Source organism: Akebia trifoliata, chromosome 13 (genome assembly GCF_017979445.1).
Source record: "Akebia trifoliata isolate Shusen 1 chromosome 13, ASM1797944v1, whole genome shotgun sequence".
NCBI classification, from domain to species: Eukaryota; Viridiplantae; Streptophyta; class Magnoliopsida; order Ranunculales; family Lardizabalaceae; genus Akebia; species Akebia trifoliata.
Genome location: NC_141387.1, coordinates 12,954,448 through 12,969,085, shown reverse-complemented (window position 1 = coordinate 12,969,085; position 14,638 = coordinate 12,954,448). Strand labels below are relative to the sequence as shown.

Genomic DNA, 14,638 nt, shown 5'->3' with positions numbered 1-14,638 from the left:
ATTCAAATTATATTTTGATTTCTTTTTTGGAAATAAAATCATTAAATAGGGAAAGGAACAATAAATTAAGTTGCTATAATGCTCAATGAAAAAATAACATTGTGATTAAGAAAGATACAAAGACTAGCAAAAGCACTTTAAATCCAACATACGAGTATATTATATGTTTTATTGTTGGACAAGCATCCAGCGTTTAATGCATAACGATAACTTAGTGGAATTTCCGAGCACTCTTGAGCATGAAAACCATGATAAGTAGTTCTGATACTGAAGATGAAATCAGACTTTTTGTAAGATGATCTGAGCTCCATGTTGGGGTTTAAGTATAACATAACCCCAAGGAGCGTGGGCATAGGAGGGTGAAAGCTTGAACGAGAAATTTTGTAGAATCAAAGCAAGACCCATCTTTGCTTCTATCATGGCAAAGGTCTGTCCAACACATAATTGTGGCCCCCCACCAAATGGGAAGAACGAAGCTTGATTTTTAGCAGCCTTTGAAACTCCTTCTGAGAATCTCTCCGGTTTGAATTCTTTTACATCTTCACCCCAAGCTTCAGGATCATGATGAATGGGAAGTGTCATTAATCCGAGTTGTATTCCTGGTGGAAGAGAAATCCCACGTAACGTTGTACTCGCGGAAGTACGTCGATTGAGCATTACCAATGGTGAGTATAGTCTAAGAACCTCATTCAAAATCATGGTTACCTGCAATGAAGATTTCAGGAAATTCTTTAGAGGACTGACTCCCTACATGCCACAACACAAGTGAAAGGTAATGGAAGAAAATACTCACAATTTTAAGGCGGTTTAACCCATCAAAGTCTGGTTCATTTTTCCCAAATTCTTCAAGGACTTCTTCCCTTGCGCGCTCTTGCCATTATGGATGCATACTTAACACAACCATAGTCCACACAAGCAAAACCGATGTGGTCTCTTGCCCGGCGAAGTAGAATAGCTTGCATTCATCTATCACCTCTTCAATACTCATTCCAGCTTTCTTGGAGTCACCATGTTCTTTTATCACTCTAAGATTTGATTCCATTAGTAATCCCAACAAATCATCTTTAGTAGCCATTCCTTGTCTTATGGCTTCCTCTCCCTTCTCGATGATTTGTCACATCAAACCTTGCACTTCTTTATTGATGTGCTTCATCCTAGCGTTCCTTTTTGTGGGAAGATACCTGCATGAGAGTAACATCGATGAAGATCAAGAAGTCAACACGAACCGGAGCCAATGTAGCATTTTAAAGCATGATTTGAAGGGTATACATTGTCTACATGAAAAAGAATGTTTTGCATGTATATACTATGGCAGGTCACATGAAGATCATGTTTGACAATCCAATCATCTAACGGGAACAGAAGTGTCCTTGTACCTGAAACCCGGGAGGTAGAGGGTTTGAGCAACTTGCATAACAAGCTCGGCCAGTTCATTTTGGAGTTGGAATATATGTCTCCCTTCCTCAAAGCTACTACCAAATGCGGTTCGAGATATGATATCTCCGGTTAGGTTCTGGAGTTCTGGCCACATATCCAATTCACACGACCCGTCTGGAGATGATGCTACCTTCTTCTCCCAATACTGGATCATCTCCCTACAACAACTATAAAAGGCGGGTTGCATGCGCTGTAACCAACACAAAGAGAAAAACCCAATCAATATCAACATTGCTTCAAAGTTTAATGTGGCTATTTTTTTCGGCATGATCTGATTAATTACTAAAAAAAAATTTTCTAAATCAATGAGAAGTAAATAACTTAAGTTTTAACCTTAAAAATATTGGATTTCTGAGGAAGAAAGAAAATGAAAAATTATAAATAAATGGAGTTGGGGAGGGGGAACAACCTTCAATTTCTCTAGATGGAAAGCAGGAGTGATAATTCTTCTATGTTTGGCACATTGTTTTCCCTCATAGTGTGCAAGCCCAACTGTAAACAACTTCACTAGTGGGTTCACATGGGGCTTTCTAAAGTGTTCCAACTTGTTAGACAAAACCTCCTTGGCCAAATCGGGGTTCACAATGTTCACCCTTGGAATTGTTCCAAACCAACTGAGAGACAACTTACCTGCATTTATATCCAAATTAGTAACAAATTTTAATTATGTTTCAGTAACTTAAGTAAAAACATTTTATTTAGAATAATTCCATTGGTCGACCCTATTTTAGTGTGAAACAAAATCTATTCTAACAAAAAAGTCTTTTAGTATCATCAAAATCCGAAGATCATATATTATTTAGGATTATTTTATAAATAAAGAAACTTTCTTAAATTAAGAAAATAATAATAATAATAAAAACACAACCCACCATATTTTAGTGTCAAAGGGATCTATTCTTTTTTAAATTTGAAGAAAAAAAAAAGTTGGGGAAAGAACATGATTTCCAACTTAAAAATAAAAAAATAAAAAAATAAAAAAATAAAAAACTAGAAATATATGTATTTGTTAATGTTCATAAATGATTTGAAAAAAAATTCCCCCCTCATAGTTTGATTTGATTTTTAGGGGCATATTATTTATTTTTACAGATTATTTTAATCTATTGTTACGTGATTTACATATAAAGTTTAGAAAACTTACCTTCAAGAAAAAGAAAATTTGAAACACTTTGAAGGAAAAAAGATTATGATAAAACTATGCTACTACTTATAGATATGTTGAATTTGAACCATTTTGAAATACTAGATATGATTAAATGACTTATTGAGTTGATTTTTTATTTTTTTAATTATTTATGAATGTTGATGATTTAAAGTATAAACTTGATTGACACTTTCTTTACTCTTTTGTGAGCAATATTTGAACTAATTTTAAATTTTATAATCTTATATATTTATTTATTTTAATTTAATTATAATTAACTGAAAGTTAAAATCTTATGTTATGAAAAAGAATTTATTTTCCTAAATCATATATTTTTTTTTAGTTTTTCATTTTTATTTTAGTGCATCATATTCAATTTTTATGAATATATATTATAATTATTTAATAAATAGAAACCAATCAACCAATATTTCGGTTCAATACAACTTACCCTAGGAATTGTTCCAAACCAACTGAGATACAACTTGCATTTATATCCAAATTAGCAACAAATTTTACTAATGTTTCAGTATTTTATGTAAAAGCACTTTATTGATAATAACTTTAGTAAGTTATGTTGAACAACGTAAGCTTGTAAAATAAGCATTGAACTAAGAGTATTTTAACCAAAATAATAGTTGTTTGGCAATGTAGATTTAAAATGTAAACTTTTATAAATATCACTCAAGAAAGCTAGAGATCCATAAATATTTTTGAGTAATTATGACTCACCTACACTTGCATACAAGATTTTTGACATCTTGTTCTAAAATTTTTTTTGCAGATTTACAATTAATTTTTTATCAGAATTTTTTATTTAAAACATCACTTTGAAATTTTAAAATTGGTAAAACAATTGCTAAAATCTCTTTTTTGATTGTTGAATAATTTTGTTGATAGAGATTCCAAATTCCTATGGTATATATAACAATTTGTTCTTCATTTGTTTTTGGTTTTTAGATTAAGATTCCTCTATATCCTATTTTAGAGGCATCAGTTGGAATTAGTTTTCGTAATTCTAGATTTTGAATATGTAAACAAGGTAGGACTTTAACAGCTTGTTTAATTTTTTGAACGGCTAAACTATGATTCTACATTCATATTTTTTTTTTCTTTAAGAAAATCGAAAAGGAGTTTTCGTTCATCTTTTAGATTTTTTATAAAATTGAGAACGTAATTGTAACATCCTAAAAATCTTTGTAATTGTTTCTTATCAGTTATTTCATCAGGAAATTTGTCAACAAATTGTTTAACACGATTTCCAAGTATACAGGTTTTGTTTTTTTATAAAAATCCTAGAAATTGTATTGTGTTTAAATAATTTAATTTTCTTTATGAAAGAACAAGTCCTTTTTAGGATTGCTTTTCTAAATATATAAAGATGTTTCCAGTGAGAATCTAAATTTATGAGATAATCGAATATCGATATCATTCATCATATTCTAAAATTCACTTAAAGCATTTTTTAATTCAAAAGGTATTACATTCCATTCGTAATGTCCGAAGGGGACCATGAAGGTTGTCTTGTATTTATCAAATTCTTGTATTTGAATTTGTTAAAATCCTGATTAGATCGAAGGAATGTGGTGCAGTATGGAGATTGCTTAGATAGGATTTTGAAAAAAATTATGAGATTAAATTATGGCATGAGATGTGGAGTGAGGTATGGGTATTGTAGCTTTTGAGGGTGATGACGAGGTTAGTTGAATGGATTGAGAGGCAAATTGTGGTGATGACATGTATCCAGCTCTTGTAAGAATGGGCTTTTGATGCTTTGTGGACCTTGACCTTGGTCAAAATAGTATTGATTGAGTTTTAGGGTAGTATTAGATTTGAACTTAAGGTAAGATAATAGACACGGGTAGGGTATTGGGCTTAGAAGTTGGTTATGGTCTAGGTTAGGAAATGAGTAAGTGATTGGAATTGGCTAAGGATTAGTATTTGGATTAGGTTAGAAATTAATCTACGATAGGGTTGAAAAAGGCTTTGAGTTTAAAGTGGTTGTAATGAAAAATGAGTTGTTGTCAGCCCATGGGCCAAATAAAGCCTTGGGCCATTTTATTAGATCGACAGGTGGGATTTTTGAGTATTTGTACCCTAGACCCTTGTCGATTTTTGGCTTTAAATGTACTTTTGAGGTCTATATTGAGGTGGGCCCGTGCAAATTGGATTGTCTACAATACCAATTTTTTAAAAATATTAATAGCAAAGAGACAAAATCATACACAACACACAACGATTTATATTAATAAACAATGTGCCTACGTTCATGGAACAGAACAAGAACAATCACTATTTTATAAAATGTTTTATAACTATAGAGATCTTTATTTGTAAAATCAGGAGTTACTAAAATATTTAAATCTCCTCATAACTCCACGTAGCACAACAGAATACAAGACATTTGCAAATAGTGAAAGACTTTTATCATCAGTGATACCTTACAACTAGATCCGAATGTGGGTAAAATCCATCAAAGGGTAGTATTGATGCTAAAATGTCCCAAATCCTGGTTTTGTGCATCAAAATGATACAATTGGTTCAGCTATTTTCATAATTTAAAACAAGAACTTTAGGAGTTTGATAGTGATATCATCCCTTTAATTGATTAGTTTCCTCAGAACTTGATGTTGGGTGATTAAGAAGCATTGAGAGAATGTGGTCACCCCAATAGGCGATAAATTAAAAGAAAGTCAATTGAGACTAATTAGAAACCCAATTACTAGTAACAAGTTGAAGACTCTAAAAACATTAATTTCAGCAAGTCTATAGAGATGCTTTCAATAGCATAAGATAGGCTTTAGAGTTGAGTAGGATAAGATCATAAGCCAACAACAAATTTTTCGAATAAAGTTTTGATGATGATTGTGATGATCCTTATTGGATCCAACTCGATTTTATATATTTCACCTAATAAAGTCTCCTATTTGTGAAAAAAAAAAGGTGATTCGATGAAAACCTTTTGTAGACACCCCAATTTGAATGGGCCCAAACTCGAAAGGGCCCAAAAATACAGACTTTTCAATAAAATTGCCAACGGGCCTCAAAAGCCCAAACCAATCGAAATATGACTTTTTTTGACAAATCAAAGCCTATACAAAACCTCTCAATGGGTTAGTAGATCCACCAAAAAGTTGGCATGCTCCCATCTACCGCGGATTTCCAACAAAGTATGCTCAACGGCCCAAAGAGTTAAAAAGTGACTGACCAAACCGCCCCGACCTCCATTCAAAACTCGGCCTACCTACGCTTTCCCAATATTCACCGCTCCGCTTTCAAAAACAAAAACGCCAAATTTTATGATGAAATTCTCTAACGGGCCTAAAAAGGCCCACGAGCCCTGAATGGTGGTCGATGTTTCCTTGGATCATTTGTGTCCTAGCCCGATATTAAGGTGTCGAAGAAGGCCATCAGGGTGGTTAATCTAAGAAATGCCAAATGGTCACTCCGAGGTCATATGGGTCGAACATATAGAAGTGGATGACAAAGCAGTTCACAGTACATATAGAATACTGATTAACTCTGACCTTGGATTGGGAACAAAGTGATGAGTTGCTACCTTAGATTGATAGTGCGAACGCCTGGCAAGTGTTATGACTAGTAACATGCCAGCTAGAGATATTGGTGTGATAATAAATCAAGAAGTGTGAAAGAGTATGTTGATACTGCAAGAGAGTAGCACCGATGCAACAGGTCTTGGTCGATTCAGTTCCAACTGCAAAACTTTCTCTTGGATTTGTGGCGACTGCTAACAACCTCACTGCTTGCACCGTTGAAAGGATCAAAGGTATCAAAGGAAAATGCATGAATTGAGAGGGTTAGCTTATGATAGAAACAGAGCAAGATCAACAAAAGAAGGCAACGAAGAAAAAAAAAATTTCAAAAACCTTTTCGAGTTGCACTCAACTCTGATTTGTCAAAACACGATCGAAAAAATAGTCGGATTTAAAAACTCATCAAATTTTCATCAAATCCAAGATCTCACACGAGCTCCACGCCATCGAGATCAAGAAATTAATAAGGCAAAACTCTGTTAGACCCCGTGCTTGAGGCGCCATTGTCCACAAAATTCATCAATTTAATCCGAAATTCGAAGTCGTGTTTTACAAAGTTCTCTTGCCCGTGCAAATAGGGGTTTAATCTATTCTTTACAGTTCTTTGCACGCAATTCCTGCAAAGAAGGGCAGCTGTAGACACCCCAATTTGAACGGGCCCAAACTCGAAAGGGCCCAAAAATACAGACTTTTCAATAAAAATTCCCAACGGGCCTCAACAGCCCAAATCAATCGAAATATGACTTTTTTTGACAAATCAAAGCCTCTAACACCTCTCAATGGGTTAGTAGGTCCACCAAAAAGATTGGCATGCTCCCATCTACCGCGCTCCATTCAAAATATCGATTTTCAACAAAGTAAGCTAACGGGCCTCAAGGCCCAAAGAGTTAAAAGTGACATTTTGACCAAACCGAGGCCCCTAAGACTTCTCAATGGTTTAGGAGGCCCCCCAAAAAGACTCGGCCTACCTTACGCTTTCCCAATATTCACCACTCCGCTTCCAAAACCAAAAATGCCAAATTTTCGATGAAATTCTCCAACGGCCCTAAAAAGCCCAATTTGCCAACACGTGGCATTTTGATTAATTCAATAAATTCAAAAATCACAAAAAATTTAATAAATTAAAAAATATGAGACTTGGGAAGCCTACCCCTTCTCTACTACCACCGCTCCGCCTCCGAATCCTCAAAAACCATAGACCCACCTAAGGCCCACAAGCCCTCAATTTTCAAAATCCATTTTTCTCACCTCCCCCTAACCTAAACTCAATCTCACATCACCTAAAAATCTAAAACCAACCTACACCCTCAAAATCCATTCCAAAATAACCCCCAACCAATTCCTAAAATCCAAAACCATTTCATAACCCAAGCCCAAAACACTCCAAAGCCCCTAAGCCCAAATCATATCCAATTCATATCAAACCCACAACCCTAACCCATCAACCACTACCCACATCAACCAATCACCATCTTGATCATCAAAGATGACAAATGTCATCCCACCCCATCTCACCTCCCTCACCCAACTACCTACCCCATTAATTTGCTTTAAATCCCATCTACCCACACATCAACCCATCACATTTTCTCTCAAATCAAACACATCTACCCACACCCCTAACCTATACCTCTCCTAATCTACCCTCTTCATTCCCTACAAAACTTACATCTACAACCTAAATCTATACCATCCTCTCAAGTCAAACACTCAACCTCTCCCATTAACATATATCAACCCTTCATTTTCACCCACTTTGACACATGGCATATCTCCCTCACCCTCCCAAAATATCATCAACCACCTCTTTAAATCCTCCATTCTCTTAAATCAAATACCATTTAATCACAACCACCATCTTAAACTCACCTCACCAAACACTCCACCCAAATGGGTTGGGTAGGATCCAGACCATTTAGGTCAAAACTCACCCATTTAACCCCCCTTAGCTAAATACCCTCAAATCTCCTCTAAATTACACCCATTTCTCTCTTAAACTCATAACCATTGTATTCTTTTTCTTCACTTCACCTCATTATATCCCTAAAATAACTCCTCAACATCTATAAATACCTTCCTCCTCTTTCCAAAATGCCCCCCCCAACTTTCACTACAAAAATTCTCTCCAACTCTCACTACTAACAAACCATCACCAATCCTCCTCAAGTCTCATATACAAAAAAAAAATATTATACTCCACTCATCTCTCTCATCATCTCTTCTCTACTCCTTCAACCATACAAGAATTGTATTTTCATAAAATACTAAGGACTCAAGAAGAAGAAAAGAAGAAAGAAGATACAAGGTGGGTTCAAGGCAATCCCCCCCCTCCTCTCTCTTCTACACCCTCTCCTCCTCCCTCTTCTATCACCCTCTCCCCTTCATTTTATTTTTTAAGATGAATGGACCCCAAGGCTAAAGGTCTATAAGGGTCATTTCCATCAATGGAATGACCCTATGATCAAGCCGAAAATGAACCCCTATCTAGGGTACAAATGCACAACACGTGGCACATCGTTTTTCGTATTTTTTTAATCAAAATGACCGAGTTGAGTTGAGGTTACCACTATGTAGTGGGGAGAAAAGGGTGCCTAACACCTTTCCTTTTCTCCAACCGAGCCGCTTACCCGAATCTCAAGGGTTGATTCATCTTTATCCATCGAGAGTCACCAAATACCAAAAATGTCACATTTTCTAAAAAAAATGCACATCGGGTGACCATTCACACCCACTTACAAAAATGAATGGTGGTGACTCCAAACCATTGTAGATGTGGTCATCGTAATGACGAAATCACGTGTCTACAGCTTGGCGACTCCACTGGGGACTAAAGGCTCTACCCTCGTGTCAACTCGGTTATTTTGGAAAAAAAAAGTTTCAATTTTTTTTATTTTTTTTTATTTTGCAAGCTAACAATACTTGTTGTGTTTGTTGTATTTATTTTTTAGGTAGGTTTCCTTTATTTATTTACTTACTTGAAAAAAAAAATCTGATTTTCACTTTATTTCTCCGATTATGTCCTTTTAAGCATGCGTATCATCAAACAAATGAAAAAAAAAATTTCTTTTTTGGCCCAAGCCAAAAACCAGAGGCAATGTGCCTCAAAATGGGTATAAAAAATAAAAAATATAAAAAAATATAAAAAAATATAAAAAAAAGTCGTTTTTCTTCTTTTTTGGCTGAATGGACAGTCGAACTTAAAATGATCATAACTTTCTCGTCCGATCTTCGATTAGCTATTAGTGCATATCGATTTGGGGTAGAACAAAATTTTCTACTAAATGTGACAACGTTAGCAACATTTTGACAAGTCAGAATCGATTTTTGAGCTCATTTACTATCGTTTACGCTATCATTTCCGTTTTACGTCTTGTCACGATACAAAATGAGTAAGAAAAAAGAGCATAAAAAAGGAAAAAATTTGGCCCAAGCCAAAAACCAGAGGCAATGTGCCTCAAAATGAGCACACAAAAAAATAATTAAAAAAAAATTATTAATTAAAAAAAAAATCTTTGCTCAACTTGTTCATTACATCAGTCTTGAAAACTTTCCTCTTGGAATTTATTTTTATTTTAAGTTTTAAAGCTTCAAAAGATCAAACGGATCATCTTTTTAAACTCAGGGCGTACCGCTCGCCACTTTTTGATTGATCAAAATGAAAATCCAAAGTGATCATCAGTTGGACTATAAAAAAATAAAAATAAAAAGAAAGTCCTTTTATGATTAGTTCATTCGTAAAATTGAAAAAAAAATGATGAAAAAAAAAAATCAATTTGTTGATGCTTAACTATGAATGTGCAATCGTTATGGACTAATTATCTAAAAAGCTAAGATTTGGCCAATGGGCCCACTCATCTGGAAAATGCCCCGGGCACACCCTATCCTATTTGCACACACCACTAGCACGTTTACTTTACTGTATTGCACGCTTGCATATCCCTAATAGCCAACGTGGCACTAGTTCGTGGCCCGGTCTCCTCGGAGATGCGACGTCATTCATGAAAACCACAACTCCAATCACGTACCGTAAGGTATATAAAACTGGGGCATCAATAACGTTTGATCAAGTGATTCTGAAATATATATGGATACACCCACGTTGGAGCGACCTGAGCCTTTGTCCTATTGTAAGCCGCACGGTCACATGTCCCGATTGCCAACGTAGTACTAGTACGTGGTCGGTTCCCTCGCGGGATGCGAAAACCATTTATGAAAGCTACAACTCCTAACTCGTACCTGTAGGTATATAAAAGATAATCCAAGTACATCAATTGCACTTCTTGGTCAAAACCAGTGCCTAAACAAGATCCTGCCCCGTTGTACCCTACTGTACGAGGGGGATAGACTACGTCTATTCTAGACGAGAGGTACTTAAGTGGGCCCTTGCTCAGCATCGTGCACCACCTCTCAACTAGGGATCAAACTGACTATTTTTGGCTTCATAGAAGTGAATTGAAGTTTTAGATTATCACCTATACGGTATATCAAACCAAGTCACCACGTACCGTCTGATTGAGTACGCTTGAGAGGTATATAGGTGTGCTTGGGCAAGAGTGGCCAGATAAAAATGCATTGCACGTAGTAAGCTTAGAGTCTAGAAACCTTCCCCGTAAGTCACGACTCGAACTTATCGCGGGTGTTCCCGGGTTGTTGAATGGAACCGGATGATTGATGTATGTGGATCATGTGAATGATGAGATCAGAGTTTATGATTGTCCTCAAGAATCAAAATTTTGTGTTCAGAAATTAAAATGGGTGCACCAACCCAATAAAGAATCCATTTCTTGCAAAAATTCAATAATGACCCAGTCCATCTCGATCTAATAATCATGATAGGCCGGGCCACTTGAATCAAAATGGAAATCAAATTGTCAAAAAAGAAAAGTGGTTTACAAAAGAAAAATATTTTCCAGAAAGTAGGAGTGTTCTCTAGGAAAAGAAAATGTTTTCAAAAAAAAGAAAAGTGTTTTCAAGAGAGCGTTTTCCATAAGAACAAAGATTTTCAAAAGAAAAGCAATTTTACATAGACCTTGGAAATGTACTGAACTATTCTCTTGTGTCAACTCAGGATGCTGGCTGCAGACAATAACCCAATCGACCAATTGGTCAAAGCAACCATCACGGGGATGTACACCGTAGAGAAATTCAACTTTGCAAAATTCATGTTGAGATGCGCCTTGTACTTTCACGAGTTTGAGATAGATTAGAATCTTTTGCGCGCTATGGCTAAGCGTTGGAACCCTTATCTTTTCATCTTCCACATTGGGCATATGCACTTGTGTCCTACTCATGTAGACTATTGTGACATTATGGGGATATCTACTTCAGGTTCTCTAGTCAGGCCTTCATTGAAGACAGGATATTCTGGTGACCTCGCCACAGGCCTAAACATTTCAAAGGAAGAAGCCAAGGCCTTAGTCTGTAACTGGAGATTGGATTTAGTACCCTTATTGAGTCCATACCACTCCCGCAGTCATCCCATCAATGTAAAGCCAGAAGCTTGGAGAGCCACTAGAGACTATCGATTGTGTTTAGGAATCTTAGCCCAATACATACTGACCTCCAAAAGTGAGGGTCAAACTGTTCCTAAGTCTTTCATAGACATAGCTTCCCAGCTCTCTAGAAAAGCCAATCCCGTGCCTCTTATTCTAGCTGAAACCTTCTCAGGTTTGGATGCCATAAAAAATGGTGAGGGAAGGGATTTCAAAGGAAGCCCTCACCTACTTTATATGTGACTCTGCGACCGTCTTAAAATTGTGGACATTCCTTCAACCCTCGAGTATAGGCCAGAGCACTTTTCCAAGAGAAACATGTTAGTGCGTCACAACTAAGTTAAGGCTTGGGGCAAATGGTTGGATTCTCGTCTTGCACGTCATATTGGTTTGAGATGCCCTTGGTGGATGACGGACTACCCTGTTTTAGGTACCAAAGGATCCTATTATGTCCGTTTGATTGGACTGGAGGAGACATCTTTTTACCAACCTGCTTTGATCACAGAATAGTATGGAGTACCTATAAAGTTTTCGCTACCTCAACACAAACAATTCTTTTCTCCCGAACCATTGACTGAAAAGTTAGTGCATCTCATTGAGAAGGCTTGGAACAAGCGCACCTTAGGATATCCAGATGGACAACAGAGTTCAAAGAGTCAGTCGTTAGAACCAAAAGAAACAAGACTAATTGTCCCAGCAATCCTGATGACGATCAAAACAAATCCAAGCGTCCATGTAAAAGAATGTAAAACAGGGTTATTTGAAAGTTGTAATTCAATGAAAATCCTATTTGTCAAACAATTTTCAATAGTTCAATGAAATTTCTTTCAATTTATTTGTGGATAATCATGGCATAAATGAATTGTTTAATGGGTTGGTGTACAAAATTCAAAATGTAATCTTCTTTTTCAAAATGTCTTACCGACTCCGTGTCGATGCCAGCTCCGTGCTGATGTAATCATTTTTAAATTTTACCGACTCCGTGTCGATGCCAGCTCCGTGCTGATGAAATCGTTTTTAAAATTTTACCGACTCCGTGTCGATGCCAGCTCTGTGCTGATGTAATCATTTTTAAAAAAAATTTACCGACTCCGTGCTCCGTGCTGATGAAATCGTTTTTAAATTTTATCGACTCCGTGTCGATGCCAACTCCGTGCTGATGAAATCTTTTTAATTTTACCGACTCCGTGTCGATGCCAGATCCGTGCTGATGTAATCATTTTTAAGTTTACCGACTCCGTGTCGATGCCAGCTTCGTGCTGATGAAATCGTTTTTAAAATTTTACCAACTCCGTGTCGATGCCAGCTCTGTGCTAATGTAATCATTTTTAAAAAAAATTTTACCGACTCCATGTATATGCCAGCTCCGTACTAATGAAATCGTTTTCAAATTTTATCGACTCCGTGTCGATGCCAGCTCCGTGCTGATGAAATCTTTTTAATTTTACCGACTTCGTGTCGATGCTAGCTCCATGCTGATGTAATCATTTTTAAGTTTACCGACTCCGTGTCGATGCCAGCTCCATGCTGATAAAATCATTTTTAATTTTATCGACTCCGTGTCGATGCCAGCTCCGTGCTGATGAAATCATTTTTAAATTTTACCGACTCCGTGTCGATGCCAGCTCCGTGCTGATGAAATCTTTTTAATTTTACCGACTTCGTGTCGATGCCAGCTCCGTATTGATGTAATCATTTTAATTTTACCGACTCCGTGTCGATGCCAGCTCTGTTCGGATGAAATCGCTTTTAAATTTTACCGACTCCGTGTCGATGCCAGCTCCGTGCTGATGAAATCGCTTTTAAATTTTACCGACTCCGTGTCGATGCCAGCTCCGTGCTGATGAAATCGTTTTTAATTTTACCGACTCTGTGTCGATGCCAGCTCCGTGCTGATGTAATTCTTTTTCAAAATATTTTGCCAGTCCCGTGTTGATGCCAACTTCGCGTTAATGTCAGCTCGGAACCAAAGAACTATTTCTTTAAAACTCGTTTGCTTTAAAATAAATGACTTTGTCAGGCATTTTTCTTTTTGTAAACAAGATAGTAATGCTTGGTCTTCTGTACCCAAAGGTGGCCAAACGAAAGAAGTACAAACACCCTGAGAAGCCTCCATATTTCCTTCGATCTACATCAACTATGAGCAACTCAGAGGACCCACAACCTGCGACAAGTTAACTTGCTGAAGCTAATGCAATGATAGCGAAGTTAATAGAAACAACGAAAAGACAAGAATAAATGTTGATAGCTGTTTTTAGTAATACTAACTTTCTACAAGCGCAAGCCACTCAGCACCAAGCATCTTGATCAAATCCAGAACCCCTTGAACAGACACGACCAGATCAACAGACCACCACACCTCCTACGGTGCCAATGTATCAGGGCCCTCCACTTTACATCCCACAGAATCAACCACCTCTTGTGGTAATCCCAGATGATGAGTGTGACTTCAGGGTGCCTGAGGCCAAAAATGCCACTGATAACAAAATGGCCCAGTAGATAGAGTCTCTCCAAGAAGAAATGAGACGAATGAATGGTACAAATACTTTAGGAGGGATAAGATTCAAGGACCTTTGCTTTTATCCTAATGCACAGTTGCCGGCCAAATTCAAATGTCCGGAGTTCGAGAAGTACAGTGGGGTGGGGTGTCCTCTGTCTCATCTAAAACTATACTGCGGATCCATGTGCCAATATGGCGAAGATGACAGGCTACTGGTGCAGTTGTTTCAAAGAAGCTTGACAGGACCAGTACTTAAATGGTTTTCCGGATTGGACCATACGCTTATCAAAAGTTGGCAAGACTTGGCTGAAATGTTCTGGCATAATTATCGGTTCAACACAGATGTAGGTCTGGATCGAAATGATATGGCCAAGATGACTAGAAAGCAAAGGGAAACAGTAAAAGAGTACGCCCAAAGATGGCGGGAGTCTGCTTCACAAGTGAGGCCTACAATGACTGAACAAGAGATGAACACCACGTTCATTTCAACACTAGGGCATGCCTTTTA

At 37.0% G+C, this 14,638-nt stretch overlaps 1 pseudogene across 1 annotated transcript; it reads right to left on the bottom strand.

Moving 5' to 3' along the window:
* Window positions 1–240: 240 nt before the first annotated feature.
* On the bottom strand, window positions 241–2,118 carry LOC147387910 (cytochrome P450 CYP72A616-like; annotated as a pseudogene). The gene is made up of 4 exons (XR_015171360.1): window positions 1,847–2,118; window positions 1,377–1,627; window positions 794–1,181; window positions 241–705 (listed from the first exon to the last, which is right to left on the bottom strand). The product of XR_015171360.1 is annotated as a cytochrome P450 CYP72A616-like (transcript).
* Window positions 2,119–14,638: the final 12,520 nt, after the last annotated feature.